Here is a 9,932-nt window from a genome sequence, read left to right on the forward strand (position 1 = left end):
AGGTGGGCAATGGCTGGGAAAAGCCAATGTTGGCAAGGTTTAAATTGAGGACTAAACAGCTGTGTTGAGTCATGTGGTAAGTAAATTCTTCCCTGGGAGGAAATGCGAGGTAGAAAAAAAAAAAAAAAAAACAAAGATTGAGACTAAAATTTTATGTACAGATGTAATAAGATGTACAGGAACCACAGATCAGAGTCCCACCATACAAATTGTGGAAGACTTCAAACAAATAATAAATGCCACAAAGGAGATATCATCTAAACCCTTAGAATTATACGACACAGAAAATTTAGAACCAGGAAGTTATCTTTTCATTTGGCAAATTCATTGTACTTAAAAACTTGCATTTGCACCTCCCAAAATCTGTTCACAAAATAAGAAAGAATAATTATACTTGTTTTTCAAAAAAGGGAAAATTAGGCTCTTAGGAGTATACCAAGGATCAATAATAAGGACAAATGTTGCATGCTGGGAGGATTTCAGTAATATTCCAGGACTTTATTTCTTCCTTGACCTAGCTATTTTGGGTCACCAAACTCAGCTCTGATGTTAGAGGCTTCTTCCACATAGAGTGCACAAGGTTACCATTATTCACAATTTTGCAATTCATTAGTTTTCAGTATTTGAAAAAAGAGGGGAGAAGGGAAGAACATGCCATCTTTGAATGTTAGGATTTTCATTTTTGAAAGTATTATGTTTTAATAAGGCATTAAGTTACTGCTTCTTATTGGATTTTATTTTGTCTTAAAGATTTTTCACTATTTTGAAGAATAAATAATATTTTAAAATATCTCACGTTCAATCAATCAATCATTCAAACAAAAAAGGAACTGAAAGAAGGTGGAATTCAAGCCCTGATACATGTGACAAGGGCCAAATGGGGCAAATATGCTCTAATTCCACCTGCACCTGCTGCTGTTTTTGCTGCCGGTTCACCATACAAGAATAAGCAAGGTAAAATGACTAAATGTTAAAGGAAGCTGCCAAGCTCTTGCTCTCTGAAATATAGTGCCATGAATTCACACAGTTTTGGTCTTTGCAAGGCTGTAGAACCATAGAAGAATTCTCCAGTCATTTCCATTAATGCATATTTAAAAAAAAATGCTTCTATAACTAAAATAAGAATCTTCTGAGAACTGTCTGTGGCCTTAATAAGCAAACAGCACAAATACTGTCCCTAAGAGCAAGAAGGATTCTTGTAGCATAGTGACATTCTATGGTCTTATCTTCTTTTCTAACACACTACAAGATGAAAAAAATTACTATAAATCTGAAAAACACTTTTTACATAAGAAACCCTCATAAGTCATTCTGCTCCATCTACTTCCTTGTTCATATTATTCTGCCTATTAATTCTGATCATAAAAAGTGTAACATAGAGATTTTGAAGACAAAGTCTGTACAACACTCTAATTTTTTTTAAAGGAGGAGGAAGGGGTAGAGATGTTGAAAAATCTTCCACTGATCTTATTTACTCTTTACTGCACCTTTTTATTTCATCTCTGTGTTTCTTTGGTGGGCATAGTATTAAATCGAGTGGTACCTGTTCTACATACAAGTTTGGAAACATCACAGACCAAGGCTTAGAAGTAACCAAAGGGTTTTTTAGTGAGGGTCAGGGTATCTTCAGGATCTATTGTGAAAAATATCCACAGAAGCAGCTGCTTTTAAAATGTCCTACATAGGCACAGCAAGGGTTGCACAAAGTCCATGACTTTTGCAAAAGAGTGTCAAAATAGTGTAAAATAATAATAATAACAACAACTGCCAGTTCAACAAATGCCAGTCAGTCTGAATGGAAATTTTCAATTGAGCAGAATTTCAGCAATGGAATGGCATAAGAGAGACCAAAGGAACTGACATTTATTTGCCTGTGTTTCAAAATCATATCTAGCTTGAGAAAGAGAGAACGACTAGAAATAAACATCTCTAAGAAAAACAGCAATATAAAAGTTATAGTTTATGTTTGATAGAGCATAGAGTATTTAATTACATTATACCATTAACCTAAGATTAAAAGTAGAGAAATTGTATTTGGCTTTTGAACACAGCAGGCTTGACTGGCCTTTTTCCAATTTGGTTTGGTTTCCTCCTTATTTTGTGCAATTTTGGTTTAGGTTTTTATTTATTTTATTTATTGTAATTCTGAGTTTAGGTCTCTTTCAGTGTTAAGTGCTATGCTTATTTTTCCTTTTAAATTCAGAGGCCTGTAGTACATTTGAACTGGAGATTAATTAAATTCCTGATAAATCATGCCATAACAGGAAGTGTTGGAATCCCATTGTGAATAGGGCCAGACTACCCATAAAAAGAAATAAAAAAATCTTCTCATTCACTTAGAATCCAGTGAAGATAAGAACATAAGATCAGAATTCCTCAGATTGCAGATTTGCTCCAGAAAACCCAAAAATATAAGGCTCCTTATATCTAAGATTACAATTTCTGCAATCTCGTACCTTAATCAGGATGTTCCAGTTGCAAACTCTGTTGAATCTTTGTATTATCTCTATGTTTTTTTATGATAGCCTAAGGAAGATGTTTTCTATTTGTATTTTACAAAGGAAAGCTCAAATTTACTAAGCAGAGCCCCCCAAGTGACTGTGATATTTTATCCCCTTTGAACAAGGAAGATAAAAACGAAAACATACTTGACTTAGGGAACTTTCTTGCTTGCTTTCTTCTAATGTTGATTTGTTTTACCAACTCTGATTACTAAATTTAATTGTGTAAATCCAATTCATTGCACAAGAAATCTACCAAGTTATTGAGGGCTAGCACTTTACTACAAGTCAAAGAAAAACCCACCAAGGAGAACTTCTAAGTTGATATAACAGTTTTGTTGCCTTACTGGCTGGGCTGGATGCCATTCTTTACCCTCAAGATCTCTTAGAGTGTCAAAACATTAATTTTGAAAAATAAAAGGTACAGGATGAAAATTACCTTTGCTTCCCTGAGTAGTCCATGTCATGACCATAAACAGGACATCTTTGGTACCTTGGATGACACAGCTGAAAAGGAGCAGTAATATACACAAAGAAGCACCTATGCACTCAGCCAGACCTAAAATTACTCAAAAACTAAATATTCCACTCATAGCTCTACCCTTAAGATAGTAAGTAAAAGGGATGCACATGACATATATTGGTTAGTTTGATAGAATATTTTTGGGCAATGCTCAAAAACAATAAGGAAATGGTTATAAGCATGCAAAATGCAATTCATAGACAAGGATTCTACATTTATATACATGAAGTCAAATTACTTAAAAATACCATAAACTAATTTCAGTGACAAAAGAGAAAATATTCAAGTATTTTGACTGAATCGCATAGAAAAAATATGGATGTCCATAAAATACATATCCATATTCTAGAGTTTAATATTGCACCCACATCAGCAAATGCTAAAAGGGAGCAAACTAAACCTTGAAGCTGAACACTTGAAAAAAATTTTAAAATATAATTAGCAATTATTTTTCTAAAATAGAAGGTGTTGTCTCTTAGAAGTGACCAATGTCAGGGATGCTGACCTAATTTCTAGTAGTAAATAGTACAGTAGAAAAGGATAATTGAACTAGTGCTTCTCTAATTGTTTTAGCTGCCATCCTTACTAGAAAAGAGCAACTGTAGGCTGCATAGATTTTTTTTTTTAGAGCTCAAGTCACAAAAGAAAATGAGCCAGTGTCTGTAAAATTCCTTCAATAGCTTTAGCAAAGAGATGTGATATCACTGTATACCAACTAAAGGTTGCTTCCTAGTGCCTTGTGATTCTCCAGAAGGCTCCTGATGATAAAGTAGTTTCTGCATAAAGTAGCTTAGGTTCTTCTGTAGTCTTTCCATGCCACTTTTCTGCAACAGTGTGGTAAGTAAAGACTATTAGAGATAATTTACTATAACTTCTAAGGGTTTCAAATTTATCCTGTGGTTCTTTCTAGCAATAGTTCTTTTATTGCATGTGATGCTGTCAGCTAAATGTGACTTAGTGGCTTGTGCAGCCTATCAAATTTTGCTAGCTCATTTAGAAAGCCCTTATCAGAACTTAAATTCAGAGTTTTCTCCTGAAAGCACAAGCATGTCTCTAAACAGAGCTAGAAGACACCAAATACTTCTGACATTTTCTTTAAAAAACTCCAAACAAATGAAAACACATTATCTTGTAGGGAACTGAGGACTTCAGGAAAATGCTGGAATGGCAACTCAAAGGAGTACCCACGCTGTGCCTTTAAAAAGTAGCAGTTTATATTAGGTTTAATATAGCAGAGAAATCTGTGCTGCCAGTACTGGCTGACAAATATCCCTCAGCTTTTCCAAGAGGAACATGTCTATGGGAAGAGTGCAGTTGACTCTTGATGAGCATTTAGGCAGAGGCTTCTGAGCAAAGACTGTCAACATGAAAAGTATACTTGCCAACTACAGTGGAGATTTTGCAAGACCACTAAACATAATTTCTTCTTTCTGTCTGAATATAGCATTTCTTCTATTTTTCTTGCTTTCCATATGGATATCATCTGCTGTTCTGAATGCTTAATAGTGTAATATAACAGGAGCATGTTCAGAAGACCTCTCTTATCCATACCAACTTTTCCAGAAGCAACTCTTGTGAAAATATTACATGTCACATTAGAGTGAAACCTAAACACAACTCACCTCATCATGAATACAAAATCACATTCAGCCCATTTATTACTGTTACGATAAATTGGTGAAAAACAAGAAGAAAAAAAAAAAAGCTTTCTTGCTTGCTTAGACTAATGATGATAGTGTCATGTTCTACTCACTAATAGTGGGAGTTTTTAATAGTGAAATAGCAACAATTATTGTGAAAGAGAAAGCTATCATAAATGTTAAATATCAAATAAGCCATATCTAGCATGCCTGAATATGAGATCTGGAAGAGCTGCAGGAGCTGATCAATCTACTCAATAGTCATCAGCAGAGTGATTTTCAACATGACATGGGAGGATGTTCAGTTCTCCTTTTTTATATTCTTTTTTTACATAAGAAATAAAGTTGAAGAAATTTTTAAGAAATTAAAAATTTAAGGGGAAAAAAAGGCTAAGAACCTAGGTCAAATTTTGTGAGTTACTCTTGGAGTAGACCACATTTCACTAACTGTAAATCAAAATTTACCTTGTCAAGTCAAATTTGTCACAAAAGTTCCCATTTTTATTGTATTTATTGATACTAGTCTAACTAGCCTAACGTATATTATTTTACTTGTTCTGACTAAAATTGCCATAGGGATGGCAATTATTCAGAATAAGCTCAGGAATATTGTCTGGTATGATAACTAAAGTGCTGTCCTGGGTAATGTTTAGTGTAAGTAATACTAGTGGGGTCTAGAGGTATTTTTATGGGACTAAGAAACCAAATATTGTTATTTAGTTTTGTACCAAAGAACAGAAACCTTTACATTATCTACAACCTTTATGTTCACTGAAACTGGGGAGAGGAAAAACAAGGGGAAGTGAAGGATATCCCCTGGGAAGTCTCACTAACAGGAGTTGCTCTTTTTCCACCCAGAGAGGTGGGCAAAACAAAAAGCATGTGCAGTTAAAAATAAAATCATCACTTCAACACTAGATAAACAAAATAAATGGGCAGAGGCAAAACAACAGGTAATTTACACTTTTACAGTCTGAAATTTTGTGTAAGACTTTCATACAAGACTTGAGAATATCAGTGAAAAATCTTGTAAAATGTTGATGGAGAAGTCAGGAAAAACTCTATCTCATGTTTTAAGTTAAAGTAAATTTTGTTAGATCTGCATTCACCCAGCAGACATTACTGATGGGATGGTAGAAATGACTGTATTTAGAGTTGGGCTCGATTTGGCGTGGTAAGTTGTGTTGTGAGTTCCAGTTCACCTGCTTTACCTATTTTGAGTAAACAAAGCCCTTAAAGTGAAAAGAGAATGCAATTCATATATTTGTGAGAGTTTTATGCAATATGGTATATTGCATAAATATATTTTGCTTTACTGCAGCTGAACTGAATATTTGTGAAGAAACAAAGAGACAGAAAACAGCAGAGTGCAATTGTGCTCTTCTTGACCATATCAAACCAAACTCCCAGGACTTGTCCATGCTTCCCAGAAACATCACCTACACAAGGAACCCAACCCAGCACACTGAGGGACAGAAATTGGGACCTCATCCCTGCAAGGAAGTCTTCATAGCTTCACAGTTTAAGTGCTTCTGAGAACATAGTTTAGCTCTTTGGTGTACCACAAGTATGCAGCCGTTTTGTTAAAAAGTCCCAGCTGTATAGTAATCAGCACACATTTTTAATCCATCCATTCTCTGTTATGAAATGCCAATAGAGCATAATAGAGAATTTTAACAAGCATCCACTGCTTTCAGTTATAATCTTCACTTCAGCCAGCTCCTCATTTCTGTAGGTGGTGAACCAGTACACCACACAGATTCAACAAGACTCTAAGTCTTCGATTTCTAATACACATTAGAGAGTGATTTACTGGGACAGATGACATAAAAGTTGGAGGATTATAAGAATGTCACCCTTGCCCAGTAATACTATTCAGAATTACACACTGTCCTTGTTGCATAATAGGATAACAATTAGGGTGCTACATACCATACCTCCTTCTGCCCTCCAATGTCACAGCCACGTTCAGCAGTAAGAACAGAGATCGACCCTTAGTAGCCCCCATACAGATATTCGATGTGGAGGGGTTGTTGAGTGGGATGGTCTGTTTTGTTTTGGCTTTTTTTTTCCAATAGAAACACCTGGGGAAAGGCTTCACTACGTTCCATTTTTTTAAAAAGTAATATACTTAAGCAGTAGAACAATTTTTTTACAGCACCAGCAGCTGTAAAATGGAATCTCACAGAATGGTCTGCTGTTAATCTGCACAATGTCATTCCAATTTTGCCAATATCTTAAGGCTAACTTCCTGCAACTTTTCATTGAAGTGAGTGCTTTTCATTTCTCTTCTTTGAAAATCAAAATCTTTACATTTTAAAACATGGAGATGTCTGGAATAAGCAATATTATTTAAATGAGAACCTCAGCTACTCTATGCTGAAACCCAGAAGGCTTTGCCAACATTATTATTATAATTAATGCCTGATGACTTGCTTATGGGAAAGGACAAATCTCTCCTTTCATCTGGAAGGTTTCCCTGCCCAGCATCCAGCAGTCATGCCAAAGCACACGAGTGTCCCTTTTTCAAACTACAAGGCTGTAAGATAGAGGCTACAGAGAAACAAGACAGGTAAGAACCTGCAAGGGAAATTTCTCAGTCATGAAATCACACATATGGCTGGTTTTTCCTCTGAAATCTCTGAAGAAACATCCAGTTTTTTAGACATATGGACATGGAATGGATCATTCTGTCCGTATGTGTGAAATCACATTTTCTGTCCTTGAGCTACCCTCGTTATTTATCTGGATATATTGTGCAACCCATCCTCTGCCAAAAAGATGCAACATTAAAATAATTATGTATGAAGATATTTACAAAATATTAGAACAATTCATTGATGAAAACTCACAATTGTGACTTCAAAAATCTTAGAAGTAGCATATTTAATAACAATAGTAATAACAATAATATTAAATTTAGCCCATTAATGGTTTTTTAGCAATCAGCAGAACAACTGGCATAGTTTTAAAATTAATTTTTAATAATTTTCTTTTAAAATATTTTTAAATTTTATGAATAATGAGAATTATTCATAAAAGTTCCTGAGTAAATTATTACATTTCAGTCCTGTCTATGCAGCTCTAACCAAACCAGATTATAGTTTCTGTGATCAAAAATTACAGCTAACTCTATTTAAAATTCTTTTAGGGACCAGATTGTTAACAAAGAAATAGAAAAATATTACAATACTTCTGAAAGTTAGTACAAACAGAAGTTAAAATTGCAAGTACAATCAGTATTTGCACCTCCATAATTGCGCCTCATATACTGGTATATAAATGATGGATTTTTTAAAGTTTTATCACAAAACACATAAATGAATCTAAGTTTATCAGCCTAGAGTCTCTGACTTTTAGTCTAAAAATGTACCTCAGAAGTACTTGTAAATTATTTGAGAAATTTATTCAGATACGTAGTTATGCATTCTTACAACTCATTAACAAACTGATTTAATCTTTATGTTTTTGAAAGGAAAAAAACCTAGTCAGAGTAAAAACTTTGATTTTGACAGATTTAAAAACGCCTGAAGATGGACAACTAATTCCCAACTCGCATTGAAATCAATAAAGGCTATACATTAACAGTATATTCAGAAGTCTAAAAACAAATATAAATCTCATAATAAATGTGTACAATTTGAAAGAAAACTGAATTATCAATTTGCGTGAATGAGATTGTGTTCCCTGTTTAGGAAATTTAATCCATATTTGTTCAAACATGTAAAAATGCCACTACTTCATACACACTTCCACATAAAAACCTCATTATACAGTAGCACTGCTGTATACTAAGTTCCTTAATGAAAAAAAAAAAATCCCCCAAAAAACCCCACCCCAGTAAAACCACAACAACAAAAGTAATTCACAGTATGCCACAGGCTAAACACCATTTTCTGTTTTGGCATTTGTCTCTATGTATGAGTTAAAGGAATTTTCTACTAAAATTTCTTAGGAGTTTGAGAAATATTTTAGGAAATAAATTACATGGAAGGAAAAGTACATTTTTTTACTTCATGCTATTATGTCTATCAAGTTTTAAATACTGATGGTTTTAGGTACTGTTAATTATTGCTAAAACTTTTCTCTTTTTTCTATTCTTTTGATTTGACTGCACTTCAACTAGAAGAGTACTTCCTTGGGAGTTCATGTGTGACATACAACCACAAATATCTGGCATCTTTTTCAAAGCATAAGTTGTGGTGCATCTTCTAAACTACACAAGCATATAAGCTTCATTTCAAGAATCTTAGAAGTGCTTAAAAATCAATAATTGAGTGTTTTGTAAGAGCATCATCAACTCTCTAGTGATGACTGAAGAGGACTTTGAAAAAAGGTCATTGTGTAATACTTGACAAAGTGTAACTCCTCTCACCTTCAGCATTAAAACACCTCTTCATCTTAAAAATAATTGCATAATAATGCACATGAAGCAAATAATTTACTTCCATGTATAGATATTGCATACCTAAATAACATCCATTGTTGGAAAATTAAAATTTCATTGTAGCCCCTAAACACATGGACAAGTGGAAAATTTTCATATATTGTTTGTGGAAACAATGTAATCCCCATCTGTATCAAGTCTAATTCTCTAAAGACTACAGTACTCAAAAATTAGTGCAATTCAGTGGTGTAGACAAGGGCCTTGAAATACATGAAAGATGGTGCACTTCAGACTACTGTAATTTGTTTCAGCCTTAAGAAGGTTTACTGAACTGGGTGCTTGTTACTACTTTGGCAGAAAAAAGCTGATGGACGCAAATTAAACTTTGTTGCAGTCACTGTTCAGCTGCTCTATTTGTTCAATTCAACACACTCACCTATATCTAAATTGACAGGTAACTCCAAGAGAAGAAAGATTGATTATGCTTATTCTACCTCCTCTAGACAAACACAGCAGAGAAGCAGGAATTTGCAATTTTTCAACTTTGGTAACAAATCTACCTACACTTACTTTAAGTAACCAGGTTGTTTATTTGATTTCTCCCATATATCTCTATGTAAATCTGTATTAACTTGGTGGAAATATTTATCTTAATTTCAGAAGGGTTTAATCACATTAAATCCCACTTTTTTATACTCTTCCACTACATCTTTTTCAAGGAATATTTACCCTAATGTCACATATAAAATGATGTGAAATAATTAGAGGAAACTTGCCTCCATAAGTGAATTTTAAATTTGCAGCACTGTGTAAGTGAAACTGGAGAGCTGCTTCTTTTAAACTTAGTTGAAATGGAAGCTATATTTCCCTGGAAATATTTA

This window comes from Cinclus cinclus, chromosome 1 (assembly GCF_963662255.1).
Source record: "Cinclus cinclus chromosome 1, bCinCin1.1, whole genome shotgun sequence".
Classification (NCBI taxonomy): Eukaryota; Metazoa; Chordata; class Aves; order Passeriformes; family Cinclidae; genus Cinclus; species Cinclus cinclus.